Source organism: Sphaeramia orbicularis, chromosome 3 (assembly GCF_902148855.1).
Source record: "Sphaeramia orbicularis chromosome 3, fSphaOr1.1, whole genome shotgun sequence".
NCBI lineage: Eukaryota > Metazoa > Chordata > Actinopteri > Kurtiformes > Apogonidae > Sphaeramia > Sphaeramia orbicularis.
The window spans coordinates 481,861-509,635 of NC_043959.1; the positions used below are offsets into that span (position 1 = coordinate 481,861).

Sequence of the window (27,775 nt, forward strand, 5' to 3'; positions counted from 1 at the left end):
TTTAACCACTGCGTCAAACTTGGAGGCCTGTTTTTGTGTCTAGACCTTGCTGCTGCTGTCCCTCCCTGCTTCCTGGACCCCTGTTGTCTGGCTGATTAATTACCTGCTTTGTTCCTGACCCGACTTCTGCCTGTTCTTACAACAGCGCTGCGTTATCTTGTGGTGTTGAAGCCGCCTGCGCCGCTTTCTGTGTGTCTGATCCCTTCCTGGTTAGTTTGTCGGACTGTAATCCAGACCTCCCCCCAGGCTGCTGTGCTGTTGTTCCACTGATCTGTTCACCTGCAGCTCCACATTCACCAGTTTCTGTCTCCATCTCCTGTGTACAGCGCTCCACTTCCTGCCTCTGTTCACCTTCTTTACCAAAGTCAACTCCATACCAGTAAACTGCAGTTCCACTAATATTCACAAGAAAGACTGTTTTCAACTTTCCCTCATCTGTTTTCAGTATTTGGGTTTTGTTCTGTTAGGTTAGTTAACCTCCAAAGACCCGGTGCTACTTTTGTGGCAGGTCCTAAATGAATTTTTCCTCTAATGTTTAATCTTTCTTCAATTATTTATCATGATTTATTATTAAATCATGTATTTTCCGCAATGTAATTTACTGATCATGTAGGTGTTGATAAAAACTCATAGTGGTCACTCCAGTGGACAGCTGTTCTCCAGCTGTGCTCTTGTATATTTATGGCTATGTATATATATGTATATTATTGTTTTAGTTCCATTTCAGCCAACACAGTGGACACTTATGCACCATCCCATAATAATACACTGACATTCAGACCATTACTGTAACTTTGCTGTTCTTGATAAACCTGATCTGCACTAACATGTTTGAGTGTGAGTCAATTTTCAGTTACTAGACTGTAATTAACAGGCTACTGAAACAAAAAGGTTTTTTTAAATACATATTATCTCCATGAAGTGAGTAAGAACTAGTATTAGAGTATGGTGACATGTGAGAAAACATCAGATCTGCTGCATTCAAAATATTATTTCACAGTTTTCATACAGTATATCACTTTCTGATATTGTGTTTTAAATACATGTTTCTTTGCTTCAAAAATGAATAAACACTTGGTGTCCAGCTGAGTGGACATTTTTGTAACTCCATGAAAAATAGGATCATTAAAAAAAAAAATTCTATTGCATTGTTTTGTTTTGTTTTTTTTTTCATGCCTGAAGAGGAATAAAAATCTTGACTTTGGTTCTCATAATTCATGCATTAAAGGGTTAAAGTTGAGGGTTATTTTGTCAAAAACAGAGAAAACTGAAGAAATAGTGACTTTTCTCAACAAAATCTGTCCTGAACTGAACATAAACCCAGTGTGTCCATCCACTGGCACTGATCCAACTGCATGGGTTTGACTGGAGAATCAATGTTGGAGAAGATGACGGTGTTTCCACGGTAACTATGGAGCCTCTGAACGTCCAAATGGGTCATATCTGATGACCATGAAAAGATGATAAACTGTATTTTACACCAATTATTGACATGGATTAATAGGATTAGTGGATCGACAGGAATGAAACAGTTTAGATCAGTAGTTGGATTTAGTTTCCTGTCTGGTCCCAGTACACAGATGGAGGCTCTGAATACTGATGGTCCATCTATAGTCTGTCTGAAATGTTCATGTGTGTTTGTTGTTCCTCATGTCGTCGGTCTGTGTTGTCCTTTACCTTCTGCTGTTGTTCTGACCGTCGCTGGGATGTGCTGCCCTTTACCATTAGTGTTATTCTAGTTTTTTGTTCTTACCATTGTTGGTCTGTAATTATTATAATGTAAGTGGATGGTTAACTGTTACCATGGTAACACCACCAGGAGTGTACTTTGTTTCTATTTTTCACACACATTTTGCTTATACAATGTAAATACTGTCAAATGAGTTCATTCTAATTTGGTTTAGGCCTATTTTTGTTCTGTTTTTGTTCATTGTTCTGGTTTGAAGTCGAAGGACAGGAGTGAGGATTTAATGTTCTTATGTTCAGGTACTGGATGAGGAGAATGGGGGTGGGATTAAATAAGGTTTTCTTCTTCCCACTCCTTTTCCAGTGTAGATGAATGAATTTGGAATTTTGAACTTGCATGTATTCTGTAAATGTCCGAAATAAACAAATAAATGAATGAATGTAGAAGAGCCTTGCCCGCTCATTAACATTATAAAGTGTTCATGTGATTATATTAGTGTTAGCATCAATAGTATCATAGATGTGTTCCTAAATCCTAAAAATAAAAGGCAAATCTGGGAATTAGTCTGAACATGTCCGTTCATTTCAGGTTTTCAGAGTGTTATCAGTGAGTTCCAACACAAGACACTTCTTGATGACACTGGACAGACCGATAATCATCTGGAGCTCCTTCACCTCAGGTTAGGACACTAAACTGCAACTGGGTTCAGAAAAAAACTCATCACTAACAAAAGGGGTAAAGTGATGATGTTACCTGCTAAAGCATGACCGTAAGAAGTCACAAGATTTCCACCAAAAACATGGATATAATCTGATAGAATGGAACATTTGTGTAACTTTAAGCCCTATAACAAATAATTGGAGTGCGGTCATTGAAAGCCAGCTGAGCTCTACTGAATGCTAACACAGTGTTGCAGGTTTCATTTATTCACCTCACAGCCAGCAGTGGGAGACGAGTGTGACAGGAACGTGTGCCTGTGAACAGTCACTTCCCATGCAGAGGACAAGGAGATACGGTTGAAGACGCACAGCCACGACTGCTGAGGAAGGATTTCACCACACACTCCAGTAACTCAGAGTGGAGACTCTTCTGAGCGTTTTTTTTTTTCATTACTGAAACACAAAACTCCTTCTCATCACACCTAAAATTAGACACTTTTCTGCCATTACTGCGTGTGTGCTTGTGTTTCCGTTCCATCCCAGCAGGCTGAAACACGGAGAAGATAGATTACATAGTCGGAGCAGCGTCTTGAGGCTTTTCTAAACCAGGGTGATGGTTTTGGAACTTTCTGAAATGCAGATATGGTTTTTACCTCCACAAACACAATGACTGAATACTTTAAAAAGTCAGGGACACATCTGGGTCTGCTTTCCCGTCCTCGCCATCTCGTAAAACGTCACCAGTCGCGGCCTAAGTACTGATCCATCTCAAAGTTCACACAAACCAAGAATTCATGAACACCTGAATGTGTCCTCGTCCCGTAGCTTAAACCGAGGATGCACTGGTGACTCATGTAGACTTAGCTGGCAGATATCCCAAGATGCATTTTGTGCTTCTGTCAGTTTCCTCTCAAAGGCCATGGCGGCTTCTCTGGTAACTTCCTTCAGAAATGTTTGAGCAGATGACCGTCACCACAGGATGTGCTACACTGTTGGAACTAGGGCTGCAACTAACAAGGATTTTAACTACCGATTAATCTGTAGATTATTTTAATAATTAATCGATTCATCGGATAAGCAATATAGGCTGCAGACAAGTCACTAGAGCCCGACCGATTAATCAGCCGGCAGATTAATCAGGCCGATTATGGCTTATCACCGATTAATCAACATTGGCCAATATGTAACCGACCGATGTACGAACTTTTTAGCTGCAGACATTCTGTCGCTCACTGCTCCTGTGTGTGTGTGTGTGTGTGTGTGTGTGTGTACGTGTGTGTGTAGGTGTGTGTGTATATATGTGTGTGTGTGTGTGTGTGTGTGTGTGTGTGCTGCCCAGAGGGTCAGAGGAACAGTAAAGCCTGTCAGTTTCACTTTCACTTCTGCTCGGCCAGTCGCGCTGTCCCCCCCCCCCCACACATGCACACACACACAGTCACGGAGTCACGGACCGATACCCCCCCATTCTGACAAAGATAGACCACTAATCCCCCCCCCCGATGCAAAATCACGGACCCCCCCAGTCTTATGAACTCCTCACCACACCCCACACCCCCCTGTCTGTGCACTTCCTGTCTCCCTCACAGTTTCATTCTGCAGGTACGTCTGGGTGTTCATAGTGTAGGGGAGACTGGGGTTAGTTGGAACACAGGTCAGTTGTAACTCTTGCAGTTCCTCCAATCAGGAACAACTTAAGGCTCACCTAATTCACTCTGCACATGCTCAGTTTAGTCCTTAGTCCACATGTGCAGTTGTAGTGCTGTGAGGCAGACACGTCCACATTTGTGAGTGAAAACAGAATTGTGTGCTCAGTCAGATTTTTACTCTAATTATTTTTGTGATTGCATTGTTTGTTTTGTAGTTGGACTCATTAAAGGGAGGTGTGGCTGACATTTAAAAGAAGGATTTACCAAATATTTTTATGTCACTACTTATACAATATCAACTCACATCTTTTTCACAAGTATAAAGCATAAAAACTACCACATCTACAACCTGTGGTTCCACAGCTCAGACTAGTCTGATATCAGACTGTTAAACACAGGTTTAAAGTTAACCTGTGGCTCCACAGCTCGGACTAGTCTGATACCAGACTGTTAAACACAGGTTTAAAGTTAACCTGTGGCTCCACAGCTCAGACTAGTCTGATATCAGACTGTTAAACACAGGTTTAAAGTTAACCTGTGCCTCCACAGCTCAGACTAGTCTGATACCAGACTGTTAAACACAGGTTTAAAGTTAACCTGTGGCTCCACAGCTCAGACTAGTCTGATATCAGACTGTTAAACACAGGTTTAAAGTTAACCTGTGGCTCCACAGCTCAGACTAGTCTGATACCAGACTGTTAAACACAGGTTTAAAGTTAACCTGTGGCTCCACAGCTCAGACTAGTCTGATACCAGACTGTTAAACACAGGTTTAAAGTTAACCTGTGCCTCCACAGCTCAGACTAGTCTGATACTAGACTGTTAAACACAGGTTTAAAGTTAACCTGTGGCTCCACAGCTCAGACTAGTCTGATACCAGACTGTTAAACACAGGTTTAAAGTTAACCTGTGGCTCCACAGCTCAGACTAGTCTGATACCAGACTGTTAAACACAGGTTTAAAGTTAACCTGTGGCTCCACAGCTCAGACTAGTCTGATACCAGACTGTTAAACACAGGTTTAAAGTTAACCTGTGGCTCCACAGCTCAGACTAGTCTGATACCAGACTGTTAAACACAGGTTTAAAGTTAACCTGTGGCTCCACAGCTCAGACTAGTCTGATACCAGACTGTTAAACACAGGTTTAAAGTTAACCTGTGGTTCCACAGCTCAGACTAGTCTGATACCAGACTGTTAAACACAGGTTTAAAGTTAACCTGTGGTTCCACAGCTCAGACTAGTCTGATACCAGACTGTTAAACACAGGTTTAAAGTTAACCTGTGGTTCCACAGCTCAGACTAGTCTGATACCAGACTGTTAAACACAGGTTTAAAGTTAACCTGTGGCTCCACAGCTCAGACTAGTCTGATACCAGACTGTTAAACACAGGTTTAAAGTTAACCTGTGGCTCCACAGCTCAGACTAGTCTGATACCAGACTGTTAAACACAGGTTTAAAGTTAACCTGTGGCTCCACAGCTCAGACTAGTCTGATACCAGACTGTTAAACACATGTTTAAAGTTAACCTGTGGTTCCACAGCTCAGAGTAGTCTGATACCAGACTGTTAAACACAGGTTTAAAGTTAACCTGTGGCTCCACAGCTCGGACTAGTCTGATACCAGACTGTTAAACACAGGTTTAAAGTTAACCTGTGGCTCCACAGCTCAGACTAGTCTGATATCAGACTGTTAAACACAGGTTTAAAGTTAACCTGTGCCTCCACAGCTCAGACTAGTCTGATACCAGACTGTTAAACACAGGTTTAAAGTTAACCTGTGGCTCCACAGCTCAGACTAGTCTGATATCAGACTGTTAAACACAGGTTTAAAGTTAACCTGTGGCTCCACAGCTCAGACTAGTCTGATACCAGACTGTTAAACACAGGTTTAAAGTTAACCTGTGGCTCCACAGCTCAGACTAGTCTGATACCAGACTGTTAAACACAGGTTTAAAGTTAACCTGTGGCTCCACAGCTCAGACTAGTCTGATACCAGACTGTTAAACACAGGTTTAAAGTTAACCTGTGCCTCCACAGCTCAGACTAGTCTGATACTAGACTGTTAAACACAGGTTTAAAGTTAACCTGTGGCTCCACAGCTCAGACTAGTCTGATACCAGACTGTTAAACACAGGTTTAAAGTTAACCTGTGGCTCCACAGCTCAGACTAGTCTGATACCAGACTGTTAAACACAGGTTTAAAGTTAACCTGTGGCTCCACAGCTCAGACTAGTCTGATACCAGACTGTTAAACACAGGTTTAAAGTTAACCTGTGGTTCCACAGCTCAGACTAGTCTGATACCAGACTGTTAAACACAGGTTTAAAGTTAACCTGTGGTTCCACAGCTCAGACTAGTCTGATACCAGACTGTTAAACACAGGTTTAAAGTTAACCTGTGGTTCCACAGCTCAGACTAGTCTGATACCAGACTGTTAAACACAGGTTTAAAGTTAACCTGTGGCTCCACAGCTCAGACTAGTCTGATACCAGACTGTTAAACACAGGTTTAAAGTTAACCTGTGGCTCCACAGCTCAGACTAGTCTGATACCAGACTGTTAAACACAGGTTTAAAGTTAACCTGTGGCTCCACAGCTCAGACTAGTCTGATACCAGACTGTTAAACACATGTTTAAAGTTAACCTGTGGTTCCACAGCTCAGAGTAGTCTGATACCAGACTGTTAAACACAGGTTTAAAGTTAACCTGTGGCTCCACAGCTCGGACTAGTCTGATACCAGACTGTTAAACACAGGTTTAAAGTTAACCTGTGGCTCCACAGCTCGGACTAGTCTGATACCAGACTGTTAAACACAGGTTTAAAGTTAACCTGTGGCTCCACAGCTCGGACTAGTCTGATACCAGACTGTTAAACACAGGTTTAAAGTTAACCTGTGGCTCCACAGCTCAGACTAGTCTGATACCAGACTGTTAAACACAGGTTTAAAGTTAACCTGTGGCTCCACAGCTCAGACTAGTCTGATACCAGACTGTTAAACACAGGTTTAAAGTTAACCTGTGGCTCCACAGCTCGGACTAGTCTGATACCAGACTGTTAAACACAGGTTTAAAGTTAACCTGTGGTTCCACAGCTCAGACTAGTCTGATACCAGACTGTTAAACACAGGTTTAAAGTTAACCTGTGGTTCCACAGCTCGGACTAGTCTGATACCAGACTGTTAAACACAGGTTTAAAGTTAACCTGTGGCTCCACAGCTCGGACTAGTCTGATACCAGACTGTTAAACACAGGTTTAAAGTTAACCTGTGGCTCCACAGCTCGGACTAGTCTGATACCAGACTGTTAAACACAGGTTTAAAGTTAACCTGTGGCTCCACAGCTCAGACTAGTCTGATACCAGACTGTTAAACACAGGTTTAAAGTTAACCTGTGGCTCCACAGCTCAGACTAGTCTGATACCAGACTGTTAAACACAGGTTTAAAGTTAACCTGTGGCTCCACAGCTCGGACTAGTCTGATACCAGACTGTTAAACACAGGTTTAAAGTTAACCTGTGGCTCCACAGCTCGGACTAGTCTGATACCAGACTGTTAAACACAGGTTTAAAGTTAACCTGTGGTTCCACAGCTCGGACTAGTCTGATACCAGACTGTTAAAACACAGGTTTAAAGTTAACCTGTGGTTCCACAGCTCGGACTAGTCTGATACCAGACTGTTAAACACAGGTTTAAAGTTAACCTGTGGTTCCACAGCTCGGACTAGTCTGATACCAGACTGTTAAACACAGGTTTAAAGTTAACCTGTGGCTCCACAGCTCAGACTAGTCTGATACCAGACTGTTAAACACAGGTTTAAAGTTAACCTGTGGCTCCACAGCTCGGACTAGTCTGATACCAGACTGTTAAACACAGGTTTAAAGTTAACCTGTGGTTCCACAGCTCGGACTAGTCTGATACCAGACTGTTAAACACAGGTTTAAAGTTAACCTGTGGTTCCACAGCTCGGACTAGTCTGATACCAGACTGTTAAACACAGGTTTAAAGTTAACCTGTGGCTCCACAGCTCGGACTAGTCTGATACCAGACTGTTAAACACAGGTTTAAAGTTAACCTGTGGCTCCACAGCTCGGACTAGTCTGATACCAGACTGTTAAACACAGGTTTAAAGTTAACCTGTGGCTCCACAGCTCGGACTAGTCTGATACCAGACTGTTAAACACAGGTTTAAAGTTAACCTGTGGCTCCACAGCTCGGACTAGTCTGATACCAGACTGTTAAACACAGGTTTAAAGTTAACCTGTGGCTCCACAGCTCAGACTAGTCTGATACCAGACTGTTAAACACAGGTTTAAAGTTAACCTGTGGCTCCACAGCTCAGACTAGTCTGATACCAGACTGTTAAACACAGGTTTAAAGTTAACCTGTGGCTCCACAGCTCAGACTAGTCTGATACCAGACTGTTAAACACAGGTTTAAAGTTAACCTGTGGCTCCACAGCTCAGACTAGTCTGATACCAGACCGTTAAACACAGGTTTAAAGTTAACCTGTGGTTCCACAGCTCAGACTAGTCTGATACCAGACCGTTAAACACAGGTTTAAAGTTAACCTGTGGTTGCACAGCTCAGACTAGTCTGATACCAGACCGTTAAACACAGGTTTAAAGTTAACCTGTGGTTGCACAGCTCAGACTAGTCTGATACCAGACCGTTAAACACAGGTTTAAAGTTAACCTGTGGTTGCACAGCTCAGACTAGTCTGATACCAGACCGTTAAACACAGGTTTAAAGTTAACCTGTGGTTCCACAGCTCAGACTAGTCTGATACCAGACTGTTAAACACAGGTTTAAAGTTAACCTGTGGCTCCACAGCTCGGACTAGTCTGATACCAGACTGTTAAACACAGGTTTAAAGTTAACCTGTGGCTCCACAGCTCAGACTAGTCTGATACCAGACTGTTAAACACAGGTTTAAAATTGTGTCAATTATCTTTGTGCGATGAACAAAGATTTATGCAACTGTTAATCCACCTGTCCACAATTATCTAATATCAGATTATTATATCCTGTGTAGATCAATGTTCTTATTTCATATATCAGCCAATGTATCGGTTGTTGGCCAATATCATGGATATTGGCTTTTGTTTAGCCCCCAATATCAGTATCAGCATCAACCCCAAAAATCCCATATGGGTCGGGCTCTACAAGTCACTAATGATTATAGCTTCGCTATAGCTTCGGTAGACTTAGCGAGCACTAGCCCACTACCTAAACTTGTTATGGCTAGAGACTAGCAAGCTATAGTCTTCAACCAGCTGTTATAGGCTGTTGTAGGCTTTCAAACTAGTGTTGTATGTATTAGTTTCAGTCAGTGATAGGTGACATTAGTCTGATAGCCTGATAAACAAAAACATATTAATTACGACAATAGTCTAATAACTAGCTAGCAGGCTAAAGTAATGACAACACGTAGGCTACCTTAAGCTAGGTTTACACTATGTTGCCAATGGCCATAGCAGCCCTGTTTGCCCAAAACGTACTGTGCCATGGGATTTTTGTCATTTTTGTCTCCATTTTCAAGTTTTGTTACATAAACAGCACGCTACGTTTCAGCGTCAGTACTAATGTGCTCAAGACCCAACGAATCAACTGCCACATTTATTGCCAATTCTTTTAAGAATAAATTTGGATTGATTTAATCGATACATTGTTGCGGCACTAATTGGAACATGCATGAGAGACAGAACAGTGAGAAAGACATTTTTATTATCATGATATGGGATTCAATGAAATTAGTTCATCCAGTTTTGAAAAATATACAAAATGTATTTGGAAAAATAAAAATAAATGACATGTAAATAGTGTAAATGTATTGAAATCTAATTGACAGACATTGTAGTGGATTATGTGAATACGTTGCAGAGCAGATGGTGGAATTACAGCAGAACCAGGGAGGAAAGTGCACGAGTACCAACCGTTCCAATAACAGACACCTGTGTTCTTAGGAAGTCTGTCCTCTGGGACTGTTCTTACCTGGGATTTCACAAAACCGTACTAGGTGAGAGTGGTTATTGAGATGCATCCCATGTAAGTCTCCATGTATAACATCTGCCAGTAGGGCTGTAAGAAAACATTAGTTCTGCAATATATCGCGACATTTCTTTTAACAATACTGTATCGTTATTAAAAAGTACTGTATGGATATTTTTAGGTATTTATTCAAATGCAGATATTGTGGAGGTTCATTTTAGTTTTTTTTATTTTTTATTTATATTTTATTTATTATTATTTCACACTCTTTTATTCAGTAATGTTGGTTCCTTTGTTTGGATTGAACTCCAATCCTGTTCTGATGTTAGTTGTGAACTAATAGAATCTGAACATTTGAACAGGATCTGAAACTGGAATGTCTGGAAAACTGAATTTCAGTTGGAACACAGTTTGAACATTTGGTGATAGAACATTAGATCCTGTTGGGATAAAATACTAATGTGTTTAGGATTTGTGCAGATTTCAGGTGTAATTCAATTCTTCAAGGAAATAATCATAAAAAAAAAAAGAAACAAACAAAAAATTGCCTTTTTAACAGTATCATGATATATTGTGATATATCGTATTGTGATCCTAGTATTGTGATTCGTATCATATCGCCAGATTCTTGCCGATACACAGCCCTGTCTGCCAGGTAAGTGTTTCCATGGGGATGATCCTGGATGTCCATGTATTAGAGCAGACACTCAGGCTGCGTTCACACTGCAGGTAAATGTGGCCCAAAGCTGATTAGTTTGGCCCCATGTGACCTGTATCCGATCTGTTAAAGACAGTTTGAACAGCACAAATCTGATTTGTTCTAATCCGACCCAGGCCACTTTCATATGTGCTCCTTAGTCCGATATGTATCCGATATTTTGCAATGTGACTTCAGTCTCAACGGCCAGGTCACATTTATCTGACCTTTATGTCATTGAAATGCAACAAACGTCCCAGTTCTGTGTCCCAGGAGGAGAAGTGGAAGAACATACGTACTTCTGTAAACACAGTGTGTGTCTGCGTGGTCTCGTATTACATCAGGACCTTTTGTGCATTCGGATCACTTCAGGGTCGCATTCAGTTCAGACCCAAAACTGGTAGAAGTCGCATTTAATGTGTAATATGACTGAGCACACAAAAAAATTGTATTTCACCAAAAAATCCGAACTGTGCATTAAGACCTGCAGTCTGAGAAGTCAAAGTCCATCATAACATGCTGAGCAGACACGTTGTTTTAGTATATCTGAAATTTTAGTATGAAACCAATGGTATGTGAAATGCATTTCTCCATCTTAAATATCCCATAATGCAGTGTAGTCATGGTGACAATGACAGGAGTCAGTAGTTTTACAATAAGGTAAGATTGGCTGGTTACCAAGGTTACCCCCATGTGGTTCGGAAGCTTTGTGGACGTGACACGTATTTACCCACTGAACAGTGTGTGTGCACAGCTGCATTCTGCTGTTCATTTACACAAATGTACGAGACACTGGAGAACGTTATTATAGATTTTTTATACATAGTACATAGTATGAGAGTTGGAGCAGACCATTAAACTGAACATACATGAATCCAGTCTTTAAGTGGAACCATGTCATGTCCTTGGGGTCTATGAAAGATACAGAGGTCTGTAGAGGAGCCTGAGGCTTTCAGTCTGAATGGAGTCCCATGGGAGAAGCGGCTCAGTTCACTGAATTAAAAATCATTTTGTGAGAAGTGTTGGTTCCATAATAATCAGACGACCTCTGTAATTATCTTTAACTTTTTATCCATAAAACAGCAAAGTGTGACTTTCACCTGATAAGGTATAATGTTAATTAAACGACAGGTGACAGCTCAGGTTGTTGCAACAAACTGGGCCAATTTGCATTTTTAAATTTCATTATTATTATTATTATTATTATTATTATTATTATTATTATTATTATATTACATTCTATTTCCCTACAGTCTGTAATGTGGCTGAACCATGGACCAAACACACATGCATGTGTACACCTCTAACAAAAGATAAAAATAATCAAATCCACAAAACATGTCACAAGTCACAGCTGAGAAATCCACTCTGCTAAACCACAAACTAAACGACATGATCGTTACAGGGGTTCAGTGACGTCAGGGAGGTTCACCACTGGTTTGCCGTTACATTTTCATCTACACTCAAAGAAGTGAGATTAGAATCAGTCCTCTTTAATCGAAACATCTTTGGTAAATTGTTCCTTTTCCACTGCACAGCAGTCTGTAGTAAACAGCATGTGTGTATGAGACTGTGAATGCAGCCTCAGTTAAACGCTGTAGGTCTAATGATTACTGAAGGCATTCAAGTACATTATTATGTCATTATGTATTAATCAGCTCATAGTATTTGTAAATCATCACAACATAAGACGCCTGGCAGTAATGAGCCCTCATAAATTATTGATGTGCATCATGGTGGGGCTTGTTTTTGGCCCCCTGCAGAAAAGCGTCATACGGTGAAATAAGTGGTCCTCTGTTGCTTCCTGATAACCTGACGGGTCCTGTTTCCCCTGGTACAGTGTGGGATTTCATATGTGAGCTGGTACTCATGGCACTGACACTAGGATACTTATACGCCTTTAAAGCAACACTGTGGACTTGTTCAGCCTTCACACTAGATTTTCAAGGTCATTTTGGTGATACAACAACTCACAACAGGCTCAATTACACTTTCTTCGTCACTCCAGAGCGTCTGCTTTATGGCATATGGCACCCCCCCCCCTTCAGATGAGGCAGGTAAACGAAGTTACCAGTGACAACGTGATATCATGACTTGCATTAATATACATGCCACTTTTAATTGGCGTGTTATCTATATGCATTATAAGTTATCTGTGTGTATTTTCACATCAAATACCACGCACTGAGGGTTAGGGTTAGGGTGTAGTCCTACTTATTCTGCAGCAGGGTGCATACCTACTTATAAACCCCCCCGATGTGCACCATTCACTTGTATCTGCCTCTAATTGGCTAGTACACGCTGCCTTCAGTAATTAGATTGGTTAACTATAGGCATGAGGACTGATGAGCCAATCAGAGGCAGAGTAGGGCGGGTCATACCGAGGAAACGATGGCTAACTAGCGCTGTCCACCTCTGGAACCTGATTGGACACCTCCTCAGGTGCCAGTGCCACCCCAGTTGATTGACAGGTCACTGCACGTCTCATTGAAAGATTATTGGAAATGCAAACGAGAAAGGCAGAATAAACGTCTTTCACGTAATGTCGCTGTTGATGTCCTGTCAATGCACATATTTTTGTTCAGTGTTAACTAAATATGGTTTAGTATTATGGTTTAAATTAACATATTTAAAACAAAGCATTCAGTCAAAAAATTATGATAACTAATATTTGTAGCGATATATATATATATATATATATATATATATATATATAAATATATATATATATATATATCTTGGCATTCTCTTGATGAGCTTCCAGAGGTAGTCACACAGATGCTTAGCACTTGTTGGCCCTTTTGCCTTCACTCTGCGGTCCAGCTCACCCCAAACCATCTCGATTGGGTTCAGGTCCGGTGACTGTGGAGGCCAGGTCATCTAAACGCAGACCGGATGGAATGGCATGTCACTTCAGGATGCTGTGGTAGCCATGCTGATTCAGGTTGCCTTCAATCTTGAATAAATCCCCAACAGTGTCACCAGCAAAGCACCCCCACACCATCACACCTCCCCCTCCATGCTTCACGGTGGGAACCAGGCATGTAGCATCCATCCGTTCACCTTTTCTGCGTCGCACAAAGACACGGCGGTTGGATCCAAAGATCTGAAATTTGGACTCATCAGACCAAAGCACAGATTTCCACTGGTCTAATGTCCATTCCTTGGGTTTCTTGGCCCAAATAAATCTCTTGTGTTTGTTGCCTCTCCTGAGCAGTGGTTTCCTAGCAGCTGTTTGACCATGAAGGCCTGATTCACGCAGTCTCCTCTTAACAGTTGTTGTAGAGATGTGTCTGCTGCTAGAGCTCTGTGTGGTATTCATCTGGTCTCTAATCTGAGCTGCTGTTAATTTGCGATTTCTGAGGCTGGTGACTCAGATGAACTTATCTTCAGCATCAGAGGTGACTCTTGGTCTTCCTTTCCTGGGGCGGTCCTCATGTGAGCCAGTTTGGTTGGAGCGCTTGATGGTTTTTGCGACTGCACTTGGGGACACATTCAAAGTTTTTGCAATTTTCTAGACTGACTGACCTTCATTTCTTAAAGTAATGATGGCCACTCGTTTGTCTTTACTTAGCTGATTGGTTCTCGCCATAATATGCATTCTAACAGTTGTCCAATAGGGCTGTCAGCTGTGCATCAACCTGACTTCTGCACAACACAACTGATGGTCCCAACCCCATCAATAAGGCAAGAAATTCCACTAAGTAACCCTGACAAGGCACAGCTATGAAGTGGAAACCATTTCAGGTGACTACCTCTGGAAGCTCATCAAGAGAATGCCAAGAGTGTGCAAGGCAGTCATCAGAGCTAAGGGTGGCTACTTTGAAGAAACTAGAATATAAGAGATGTTTTCAGTTATTTCACACTTTTTTGTTAAGTACATAATTCCACATGTGTTCATTCATAGTTTTGATGCCTTCAGTGAGAATCTACAATGAAAATAGTCATGAAAATAAAGAAAATGCGAAGAATGAGAAGGTGTGTCCAAACTTTTGGCCTGTACTGTACATGAAGAATGGCACACAGCACTGTTTACATCAACACTTCATTCATTCATTCATTCATTTTCTGAACCCACTTTATCCTCACTAGGGTCACAGGGGCGGAGCCTATCCCAGCTACATAGGAGCGAAGGTGGGGTACACCCTGGACATGTGACCAGTTCATCCCAGACTGAACATATAGAGACAAACAACCACTGTCACATTCACACCTATGAGGGATTTAGATGAACCCATGAACCTATCAGAGCATGTGTTTGGATGGTGGGAGGAGCCAGAGGACCAGAGAGAACCCACGTAGACACAAGGAGAACATGTAAACTCCACAGAGAAAGGCCCCACCCCCATGCACTAAAGGTCCCACCCCCTTCTGTCTGTGAGGCACCAGGTCTATCCACTGCATCACCGTGTCACCCTAAATCAACAGTTTTACAATAAGAAGCATTTTTATACAGAAAGAACAATTCTAGATTGTTCTTTCCTCTTTAGTCTGATGCTAAACTATCCAATAAATAATAGTGCTCCTAGTTTTTGCACAGGGATCATTAGTGTAAACGCTGACATGGCTGCAGAGCATCAGTATGATGGGATCCACAACAACCATGTCACATCCGTCCACTGACACATTTAGTGTTTTTGTGTCAGCTGGGATTGTTTTAGATCCACAATACCAACATTTATGAAGAAGAGCACAATTAACAATAGGAAGTCTAGAAGTTTATTCCTAATAAAGTACTGGGACTGACCAGAGCATCATGGGTAATGTCACGTCCGTCCACCAGCAAAAGTTTCCACATCCACGTGCTATTCCAAATCCAATATTTATGAAAATAGAGCTTCCACTGTCAGAGAATATCAGTAGTCTGTGCACAAATGGATTAGCATTATTTACACACACTTCTATGACTTTAGGACAACTGTTTTGGACACAAATGGACACTCATGTGACCCCGAAGGACATTTTAGCCCATATATATCTATATCTATATCTATATCTATATCTATATATATATATATATATATATATATACATATATACAAAGTACGCTAAAATAGTGTTCAGCTATTGAAAACCAAATAATTTATTTAAATTTTCCAAAAGCACACTTTTGAGTTTATCTGATTGGTTTTGATGTGTGGAAGAGAATAATTTGTGTGCTTTATTTAAGGTGAAATATGAACAAGGATGCATTGTCAGCTTCAGATTTGAAGTATTTTATTTAAATAAATGTTCAAAAACAACTGTAACACCATGTTTTCCTCCTGTTGAATCCATTTCCATTCCTGCAGCTGCTTGTGTGTCCAGTAAAACCTACAAACTGCTCCTGATCAAGTCATGATAATGTTATAATATAACAGTGACCAAATACTACTGACAGATTTTTGTAGAAACTAAATAGAGTAGTCTGACATGTCACTGTTTCTAAAACAGGGCATTTTTCTGGACTACTAAAAAAAAAAAAGGCAAAAATTGAGAGTATCCTCACTTCTCCAGGGACCACTGCACCACTGGCTTCAGGTTCTGTTAGGAGTTCAGGTTATGTGAACCACACATACTGGTAAACTGACATGTGATCAAATGGCGTTGAATAACATGTGAAAGGTCAAACATGCGCATATAGCACACTAAATGCCATAAGAGCTGGTGTGACGTACAATGTGATTTCATGAGATCAGTCTCCAAGTGCAGGAAGGCTAGAAAGAGGCTAACAGTCATGACTGATGCAGCAACAAACGCACAGAAGGTTAGAGTGTCGTCTGAAGAGACAAAGAAAAGAAAGCATGAGAGTGAAACTAAGTGTAGGGGGAAGACCAGGGTGAATATGGCCCAGCTTTCAGACACTGGCATGAACTGAAAGAGGAGGAGGGACGCCCACCATGGAGACCTGGAGCTGTCACTGTTGGACCAGGAATTCTTCTGGAAACTCTTCTGCATTTCAGCTTCCTATGTTTGAGGTGGTGTTACTGAAACCACAGTCTTCTGTTTATGCATTCTCTGGTCCCACAATGAGCAATCAGTTATAGGCTGAGACACAGATCTGTTCAGACATGTGTTTTGTTTGTTTTTTTTCGTTTCTGATATTTTTACAAATAAAACACTAATGTCTGTATAAAATGTTCTCAGGCTGCTTTACCCGGCCTGAACACATGGTTGAGTGCACATCCACCTTCTTACTTCAGGAAGTTTGGAACCATCAGTGGCTTGTCCACAAGTGTGTGAGTGTTACGCAGATACAGACTTTACATCGTTGTTACAGACAACACCGGCTCCTGGCTTTACTGCAGTGGTTTCCAACCTTTTTTGGCTCCTGACCCCATTTTAACATAACACATTTCTGGGGACCCCAGACATTCAAAACAGAGACATTTTTTTTTTGGCTAAAATTAATTTGTTTTAACTATGTAATAGTTTGCTATACTATGTTGCAAATAAATGCTAATTTTACACAACATTTAAGTTGTATAATGTACATTTTTTATTAGTAAATTTTATTTATTTTTTTTTTTTTTACCAATTACTAGAAATTTCAGGCGACTCCATTTGAATTCCAGGTGACCCCACGTGGGGTCCCGACCCCAAGATTGAAAAACACTGCTTTGGGGGACCCCACCTCTGATCCAGACTCAAGTGTCAGGTACCCCCTTGTGTTGGAGTCTGATTTTTATCCTCCACTCTTCATCTGTCATCTCACTTTGTGCTTGTTGGTAAAACCACAGGTTAAAGGTGCCGTCAGTGACAGGCTGAAATAGAAAACAGCAGCACTTTGGTTTTAGAGCTCAAGGCCATTTAGGAGCCCCCCCCCCCCCACCAAAACACCAGTGAATTCTTCAGAGGATGTGAATCCTGTGAGCATAATGCCAAGTATGTGACCAAACAGACGACAAAGCCCTTCAGTCTGGGCTGCATCTGCAAGTCAAGAACACAGCGGTGTCTGTTCACCTCCAGTGTGCACCGAGACAAAGGAGATGCTTCTGCGGCGCAGGAAAGGAAAGAACACAAGTGTGACGGGGTCAGAGCATGTCTCTAAACTGGAAAACTCAAAGCACCAAATAGTCCCTTTGGGAATGAGGTCTGAAAAGATGAATGTTTGAGATTTCAGAAGGTTCAGTAGGATAGGAAATATTAATTATTCATTATCTGTGTTGGAGAAAAGAATAAGAAGATTAAGTGTCTCTAGAGGGTGCAGCTCAACTTAAGGCCCCACAACACTGCTATGAAAGGCTTTTTTGCTCATAATACTCTGGTATTTATTGCCAAAAAGCCTACTTTTCTTTTTGATTGCAAGTCTGTTTCATGCACAGGAGCCTGCACCAGAATCTCAATAGATTAGTAATAAACCTGTAGGATTTAGGAGGCTGACGTTCCAGCTCATGAAACACTTTGACCATTTCATCCCATTATCCACAGGCCAAGGTCAGCTTGTCACATGTGTCACACTCCAGTCCTCCTTAAAGAAAATCCTCGGGTCTTTTTTGGATCCTTTCTGGGCTTTTTCTTTTGTCTGGGCTCGAGTAATTCACACATCAGCCAAACAGTTCCTGTCTCAGGGTTATGTTTATCCCATTTACTATTGATCACAGAGGAGCGGCCTTCGCCCTCGTAGCACACCGGGACAACCTGAGATTGTTTGAAGGAGAAAAAAAAAGTCTGTAGCTCTAACCAAAGTGTCTCTAAATTGTTTTTTGTGAGCCCGCGGTTAGGTCGATCAAACCATGAAATTGCTTTTTGATCTAAAGACACTGTGGTTTTGTAATTGTTGTTTTAGAAACAGCTTATGAACAGTATTCTGTCAAATATACAAACAGATGGAATACATGATGACATCAGCTGACTTTTTTTGCCACATTTGTTCTGTGCTTTAATAGCTGATACATGGAATATGGGCCACTATAAGCCATCAGAGAATGTAGATACTGTTTTATAGAAGGGGACTTGTAATACACATCAGTTACTAAATCTATTTTAACCCATAAAGACCCAAACAACCACCACTCTCCTGATCTAAAAGGTTCTATAAATGTTTCATAAATTCTGACCTACTAAACTTATCAAACCTTTGAAATAACTGGTGTCAAATACAGTTTATCATCTTTTCATGGTCATCAGATATGACCCATTTGGACGTTCAGAGGCTCCGTAGTTACCGTGGAAACACCGTCATCTTCTACAACATTGATTTAAAACCCATGGACTTGGATCAACATGACAACGACAGCGGATGGAGACACTTTTGTTTATTGTCAGTTATTGATATTTTTGCTTAAAAAGTCACTTCTTCATCAGTTTTCTGTTTTTGATATAATAACCCTCAACTTTAATTTATGACCATCTACATGATCAGTGAATTAAATATAAAAAATACCAGATTTACACTGAAAAAACACAGAATGCAGAGGATAATATTGTAATAAATGGTGATAAATCACTTAAGTAAAGGTTAAATAAAGAAAAAAAAAATGGAACTGACATAAAAGTTACACTGGGTCTTTATGGGTTAACTGTTATTATGTATAAATATGATTGTACATGAACCCATCATAAATATGACTACTGTTAGATTTAAAAACATTTGTCTTAAATCGTACACAATTTAACAGTTTCTAGGCTGCTTATGGACATTTATAAAAGCTTGGTGAGTTCATTGTAGTCATTTATAATTACATAAATATTTATTAAGTTTTACTAACTAAGCTATTAAGTTCATTATTTAACCATTATTAAGCACTTTTATTGGTTTGTTGAGATAAATTAATCCTTTATTATTAACTATTGCTATAATTTGCATCAAAACTAGGAATAATAATGAGTTTAATAAATTGTTAATTATACACTTAAGCTTACTATCAATCAGTTAAATATTGTTAGCATAATTGCCTAAGTCATATTTTTGGCCAAACTGTGATATCGACATGAAATTAAACAGCAGTGTTTGGAGTAAAGTTACATAAATATCACAATTTGGCCAAAAATATGACTTAGACCAGGGTTCTAAACTCCTGTTCTTTCAGGTTCCACATTCAGTCTGATCTGATCTGCAGTGGACCCAACCAGGAAAATAAGAACAGAATAATATATAAATAATGACAACTGCACATTTATGTCTGTGTTATTAAATTATGAAAATACTTACTTTTATTAACTAGCCAAACAAAAAAGACGTGAATAACCTGAAAAAACTGAACTTTCTTCATAAAAATCAGTGTAATTTTCTCAGTCTTCTTCCTCCACTTCTCATTAGTCCATGTGCATTCTGGATCAGATCTCCAAAGACACTAAACACTGAGGAACAGGAAGAAAAGAGTTCAAACTGGACTGAATTTAATACAGACATTTCAGGTTGGACACATTTAACTGTTACAGGAGAGTTTGGAAATGGAAAGATTTTCATCATTTAATGTGATTTTTTGCGCTAAAACAAAAACAAACATTTGCAGTTGTCATTATTTACAGACATTCATTCATTTTCTGAACCCGCTTTATCCTCACTAGGGTCACGGGGGTCTCTTGGAGCCTATCCCAGCTACATAGGGGCGAAGGCGGGGTTCACCCTGGACAAGTCGCCAGTTCATCGCAGGGCTGAACATATAGAGACAAACAACACTCTCACATTCACACCTATGGGCAATTTAGATTAACCAATTAACCTATCAGAGCATGTCTTTGGATTGTGGGAGGAAGCCGGAGTACCCGGAAAGAACCCACGCCGACACGGGGAGAACATGCAAACTCCACACAGAAAGGTCCCACCCCCCGTCGACTGGTGTTGGAATCGAACCCGGGACCTTCTTGCTGTGAGGCACGAGTGCTAACCACTGCACCACCATGTCGCCCAGACATAATATAATATTTTTTCCATCAGTCCCAGTAGTAAATCTGCAGTGGTTCTTCTGTGTGGGTTCTTCTGCTGTTCTTATTGGACTGTAGATCAGATTGGTCTGGATGTGGAACCCACACTAACATGAGTTCCACAGCCTGGACTGTGGAGTTTAGACACTGTGTAAATTCATCCCAGAGGTCAGATTGGAACCTTTGGTGGGACGCATTTGGACCCTGGGACGCATGTTTGAGACCCCTGACTTAGGTAATTCTGCTATGAGACTAACGCTGTGCTTTTAACGATTACCAAACACCTCAGGTGAAAACCGCTCAGGCAGACGAGTGTCAGAGGCTGTCACAGTCTGGATTAGATTAGATCAGAGTCCAAGTGCAAACCAAACTACAGCGCAGATGATGAACACGGATCCTGGACTGAACACCACAGACAGCTATGAGGTGGAAGGTGGATCTGAGCTGACGCACTGGAACGCAGAACACACAGGAGCCGTGGTGTTCTGTAGTTCAGCTGAACTGACTGAATGGCTCAAAAACAGACCTGTTCTAACCATGGAAGACATTTCACAGCCTCAGCTGGCCACACAGACAGTGGTTTTCAGTCCCATCAGCCTCCAGGTCCCTCTGACTTCGGTCAGAATAGAGCAAAATGGGAAAATGATGGAACCGTGGCGTACAGTTGTGTGTGAGTCAGGCTCAGATGAGACAGTTTGTCAGACTTCAGACCCTCAGACAGAATGGAAATGTGTTCTTTATATCATGTAGACTTCACCACAACATGGGGAACTGTGTTTGTGCTGACGGGGAGCTATTGCAGCTAACAGAATGACGTATGGCTGAGGTCAAGGGGGTCACGGATGGACCGCCCACTACTTTCAGACTCATAACTTTTGAACCAGACCAGTTTAAGACAAATATTCCACATAACTGGAAAGGTCTAAACGCCTTCTGAAACAGACTCAAAGGGTAAAATGTAGTTTCAAATATTTTTAAATGACAAATTTTAAAACCTACTGCATCACGGATGGAAAAACAACTAACATCTATTTTTTGCAAGAATTCCAAAGTGAATTTCCTCTGACATTTTCATCTTAAAATGTATTTAGTGTAAACCTTAAACCCTCTGTTTCACAACCTAATAACTGGTTAGAGGAAAAAATATTTTATCATATCTAAATGGAAAGAGTTTTGAAAAATGGCAGCTTCACGGATGGACAACAAAAGTAAATATTAAATTAAACATTTTTTTATTGCAATTATCAATGTCATATACTTTTTTTATGCTTGTTTGTTTTTTTACAATACCTACAACACACAAATAATATTAACATTATATTCAAATGTATTTTTGTTAGAATAATTGTACATAAGTTATCACATTCATGCCATACTTGTGATGTTATTATATGCTGTGTTGAATGAGGGCAAAGTGCTCTTAGAGTTCTTTTACAGGTTTTGCAGAAGTGAAAGCACCTCGGAGGATGGGGACCATGCCTTGGAGACCAATTGACCCATGTCGTCTGATCGAAAGCAGAAGTTCACACAAAGGCTACACAGATGCGTCTGGGCGATTCAGTTTTGACATTTAATAAAAGGAAAATAATCATGCACCCATGTTCTAACAATGTGATCACTACGTAAACCCTCAGACTAATCCCACCCATGTAACTAGGGAACACCCAAATGAAATAAATGAGGAGAGCAAGGGCAGGACCCTCAGAGTGAGTTGGGACGTTGTAACTGAGCAGTGTTCTGTCAACTACTCTCCTCGCGAGCAAGAGATACTTGACTCCTGTGTGTTCTTGTGTCTTTCCTTGAATTTAGGTGGTCTGAACCTGACAATTTTGCATAGATATATACATTTATTAATTCTAAACACTGTGTGCTTTGAATATGACATGAATAATATAATAGTCAACTATCCATGTATTCAGAATAAGTGTAGTTTATTTATGAGGGTTTATAAAATGAACCCAGAATGATGGCAGAAAACTGTTACTTTACAAACATTCACTCATAAAACTCCTCAATTTTGTTTTTCACAAATTTTTTCTCATTTCAAAATACATTTTCCTGAAAATATAAGTAGAAAAGCACTCAGAGAGCACAGACCCCTGTCAAGGGAGATCAGTGGGCCCCCGTGCCCCCCCCACCCCCCATCACCACCAAAATGTCATCATTTGTTCCTTGTGCCAGTATCAACATTTCCTGAAAATTTCACCCAAATCCGTCCATAACTTGTTCAGTTATGTTGCTAAATAACTAACTAACAAACCCTGGCAAAAGCAGAACCTCCTTGGCGGAGGTAATTACCAGCTCTGGTGCAGATTACTGGACTTTAATTTTTTGAGCCCATGTGAACCTTCCTTTGACTTTGCCCTTACCCCACAGACAGAAGAAACCTGGTCAAACCTGGGACAGTCCCATCCATTCTATATTTATTCTGTAATGTGTCAGTATTCGTCTTCTATCAGTGCTTTGGGCTGGTGTTGTGTTGGTCAGTCCAACCTTTATGTTCACTATCAAACGATTATTGTTGAATAAATAAGAAGGTACTCACTGCATCAGTTAAAGGGTTCCAGAACCTGTTGGAGATCAAACATATTGATCAGGGCAGAAAATGTCCAATGAAAGGATGTGACGTACGCCTTCAGTTAACTCCAGGAGAAGACTTGGTTTTGCTTTTGGTTGGGGCTGAAGATGTAATCACCTAAAAGCACCAGCAAGTCTAATTCCTTTTTTTTTTTTTTTTAATTTTTAGCAGATTTCAGTTCTCTTAAAAACACTAACAGACATGTCACTGAGCTGTAAATTATGGAGGCACTACTTTTTCTCGCCTGCTCCTTTTCTTTTGTCAAAGAGAACACATTATGTCTTTGTTCTGTGATAATGGCTATTTAAATTCAGTTTTTCACACAAGAAGAACAAGCTAATAGGCTGTAATGTCAACAACATGGACCATCTTTTGAAGTTAAAATGTTCGTTCACTTGCAGATGAGCAGGTTTGCTTTAAACGTCTTTGCTGAAATGTCAGAGTGGCGTAGTTAATATGGCAGGAGCTGTTTTCCATTTCAGATAGCTGGCACCGCTTTTACTGAACTCAGTTATTTGACATGGAATCTGAAGACAGTCCTGGTTAACCCTTTAGTGTCTGACAGTCAGGCCTGTGGTGTCTCCAGCTGAAACTGCAGAGCTGAGCAGATGGTCGGAGTCACAGAGGGTCATCTGAGGAGGCAGAACGCACATGAACCCTGAGGCTGCGGCGTAAACACAACTGTTAGTGCATTTCACACCTGAGATGTGACTTGTGCAAAGCCACAGTCAGTCTGCGTCAGTCTGTCCCACATATGGGCTTCAGACGTAAACAGACAGGTTTGTCTGTACACTCTGTGTTTGTGGCCAAACCTTCTGCATATGTGCACTATCCTTAAGGTCCACCTAATCTGAAGAATTTAAAATGCACTGTTTCACCTAAAGAAATCAGCTTTATTTACACAAAGCGCCTTTTGTAATAGATTACAAATCCTACATCCAAGAGTGTGAATGGAAACCCAGACACAAAGCCTTTGAAGTAGGTGAGCACAGTCATATATTTACATGTGGGGTCGACAGTTGAACTGCAGGAGGCGTCTGCTGGAAAAGGCTCTCCTAAAATCATGAAGTACATGAAAACAACAGATGCATTTTAAGACAAAACCTTTGTATTTTTGGTGGTTCCACAGTCAAGACTGCATTCATCTGATTTCAGTAGAACTGGTACCTTAGCTCAAACACAACAAGAGTAAAACACTTTGTCAGGTTTGAGGAACTTTTTCAAGAAACCCAAAAGACGTGCTTTAAAAGTAAAAACACAAATACACCGTTTACAATTAGCAGAAATATTCTATTCACATTATAATCATAAGTGGACCTAAGGATGGTTTGGTTTGGTTTTAAGCTGAGGAGGTATTTACAAAGGGACTCTTTCATTTGACACTGTCATGTTTCTACAGTCGACCAAAACCTTGTATTCCAGAGCTGGAATACAAGACGTTAACAGCTCCCCCGGTGGCCAACTGCAGTACAGCAAGAAAAAACTGTTGAGCCCAAAAGGACTTTTTTTTTCACTGATCACAATCTTAAAGAAGAAATTTGAGAGACTGCTGAAACTGTGTATTTTTATTGGGTTGTGGGTCTGTTAAAATAAATAACAGTATTTGTTACATTCTATTTTTTAAAGTTAGAGAGCAGCATGTGAAGAGAAGTCTGAGGTTATTTTAGTGGCTCCATCACCACCTCTAAGAAAAGTCTAAATGAAAGCAGTGCATGTTTGACAGACACATGCCTTTGTATGTGCTGTTTGGTTTTTAAATGACTGAGTCGTTTTAACACCACAGAATAATAACACTTGTGCATGTGTAGTCTCACTAAAACAACTCCACTGTAGGGCTGTAACGGTACAGAAACATTTGGCTTTGGTATGTTTTCAGTACAGGGTCTGCGGTTCCATACATTTTCAATACGTTTTTGCTACAGTGAAGGAGACCAGTGGGGGGGGGGGGGGGGGGTATGGGGGGGGGGGGGGGGGGGGGGTCTGTAACTACCTGTGGGACACAGGACACGTCTATAAAATACTGTTTGGTCATTTGTGCATTAACAGGGACCCCACATGTAAAGTATTTCTGTATTTTGAATGTTCAGTGTTCGTTTATGGTTAACATGTGAATCTCCTGAGTGTCTGTGAACGCCTCGCAGTATTCCCAGAGGTTCAGTGAATGTGACCTGACAGTAACGCTGCAGCAGAGGCACGCTGACGGAGAAGAGGGGCAGGTGGACTGGATTTTACCAACCAGCGAAAAAACAAAACCCTTTTTGCTTTAAAGGAAGCTGTGGACTCTTCTGTGCCACAAAGATGCAACAAACTGAAAGTGAAAGTGAACATGCTGAGAACATCAGACCTGGCTTCTGCACCTCTGTTCTACTCTGTTGTCATGGTTTGTCTTTGTTTGTGCAGTGACGCTGCTGCTGAATGTGTCCAGAGGAAACCCTGTACATGGGTTCTGCTTGTGTCCACGCTGCCTCCCACATGTCTGCGTTCTTCATGTGGTCTACATGCATTCCTGTGGTCCTCCTCTGGATCGTATCGAAGGCCCTGAACTGAAACACTTCAGTACAAACACTGTTACAGACCTGCTCCTCACTATTCTGCAGATGTACAAAAACAACATTCTGCATTCAACACTGTCCAAAAACCAAAGTAACTTCATCCTGATAAAGGCTGGAACCAAACCTACCTACAGCACTTGTCTACATTCCAGACAAACAAATACTTTTTTTTTTTTTCTACGATTCCAAAAACTGTATATTTCAGACTGAGCTGTTTCCACCGTCAGTGAAACCACACGCTCCTCTGCTGGTCCTGGTCCTCTGTGGTGCATATCCTATTACAGATGAGGCTTTCTTAATGGTTCGCACAGCGGGAACTCAGCCGTCTTCGTTTGTTCCATCAAACATCTGGAAAAACGTTGGCTTTTCAATATTTGCTCTGAAACAACGTTTAACATCAGCTGTGATTCTCCTTCTGCATCTGTGAGCACCAGAGGACCTTTGTCTTCAGCTCAGCTGACGGTGAACCATGAACCAAACACTGCACAGACAGAGGCCGGCTGTGGGCACCAGGCCTCTGGTCCTCAGTGGACTACAGGGCCCTGCACCCCCCATGCACTGGCACTAACCCTGACCCTCACTAACCAGTCAGGTTTACCTGTACCTGACCTGTACCTGACCTGTACCTGTACCTGACCTGTACCTGACCTGTACCTGTACCTGTACCTGTACCTGACCTGTACCTGACCTGTACCTGACCTGTACCTGTACCTGACCTGTACCTGACCTGTACCTGTACCTGTACCTGTACCTGACCTGTACCTGACCTGTACCTGACCTGTACCTGACCTGTACATGTACCTGTACCTGTACATGTACCTGTACCTGTACATGTACCTGTGCCTGACCTGTACCTGTACCTGACCTGTACCTGACCTGTACCTGTACCTGTACCTGACCTGTACCTGACCTGTACCTGTACCTGTACCTGTACCTGTACCTGACCTGTACCTGACCTGTACCTGACCTGTACATGTACCTGTACCTGTACATGTACCTGTACCTGTACATGTACCTGTACCTGACCTGTACCTGTACCTGACCTGTACCTGACCTGTACCTGACCTGTACCTGTACCTGACCTGTACCTGACCTGTACCTGTACCTGTACCTGTACTTGTACCTGACCTGTACCTGACCTGTACCTGACCTGTACCTGTACCTGTACCTGACCTGTACCTGACCTGTACCTGTACCTGTACCTGTACCTGTACCTGACCTGTACCTGTACCTGTACCTGTACCTGACCTGTACCTGTACCTGTACCTGACCTGTACCTGACCTGTACCTGTACCTGTACCTGACCTGTACCTGACCTGTACCTGTACCTGACCTGTACCTGACCTGTACCTGTACCGGTACCTGACCTGTACCTGTACCTGTACCTGACCTGTACCTGTACCTGTACCTGACCTGTACCTGACCTGTACCTGACCTGTACCTGTACCTGTACCTGACCTGTACCTGTACCTGTACCTGACCTGTACCTGTACCTGTACCTGTACCTGACCTGTACCTGTACCTGACCTGTACCTGTACCTGTACCTGACCTGTACCTGTACCTGACCTGTACCTGTACCTGTACCTGACCTGTACCTGTACCTGACCTGTACCTGACCTGTACCTGTACCTGACCTGTACCTGTACCTGTACCTGACCTGTACCTGTACCTGTACCTGTACCTGACCTGTACCTGTACCTGACCTGTACCTGTACCTGTACCTGTACCTGACCTGTACCTGTACCTGTACCTGACCTGTACCTGTACCTGACCTGTACCTGTACCTGTACCTGTGCATCCCTGCTCTTTCATCTGACACTAATGGGTCATTTAAACCCCAAACAGAAAAAGCACAGAACCCAGAACAGAGGGGCTAAGGCTGAATCCCACTCCACCCCTTGGCCCCTCCCCCTTATCCCTCCCCCTCAGTCACACGTGAAGGGTTTGTGTTTTTCCGACTGTCAGTTAGATGGAGGGGCGGGGCTAAGGCGGAGGGCTGTTTTCCAGGACCACACTATGACCACAGGGGAAGGTGAAGTCTGCAGTAATCCTGTTTGAATCATTGGCAAAATGAGGAAAACACAGCAGTGGTGACAGAAACACAAACGTACGCATTTTCT

General features: G+C 41.5%; 1 protein-coding gene across 2 annotated transcripts in view; it reads right to left on the reverse strand.

Moving 5' to 3' along the window:
- The window catches only part of kcnq1.1 (potassium voltage-gated channel, KQT-like subfamily, member 1.1), a 293,916-nt gene that overhangs the window by 207,999 nt on the left and 58,142 nt on the right, over positions 1-27,775 (reverse strand). The gene's annotated exons all lie outside the window — the stretch shown is intronic.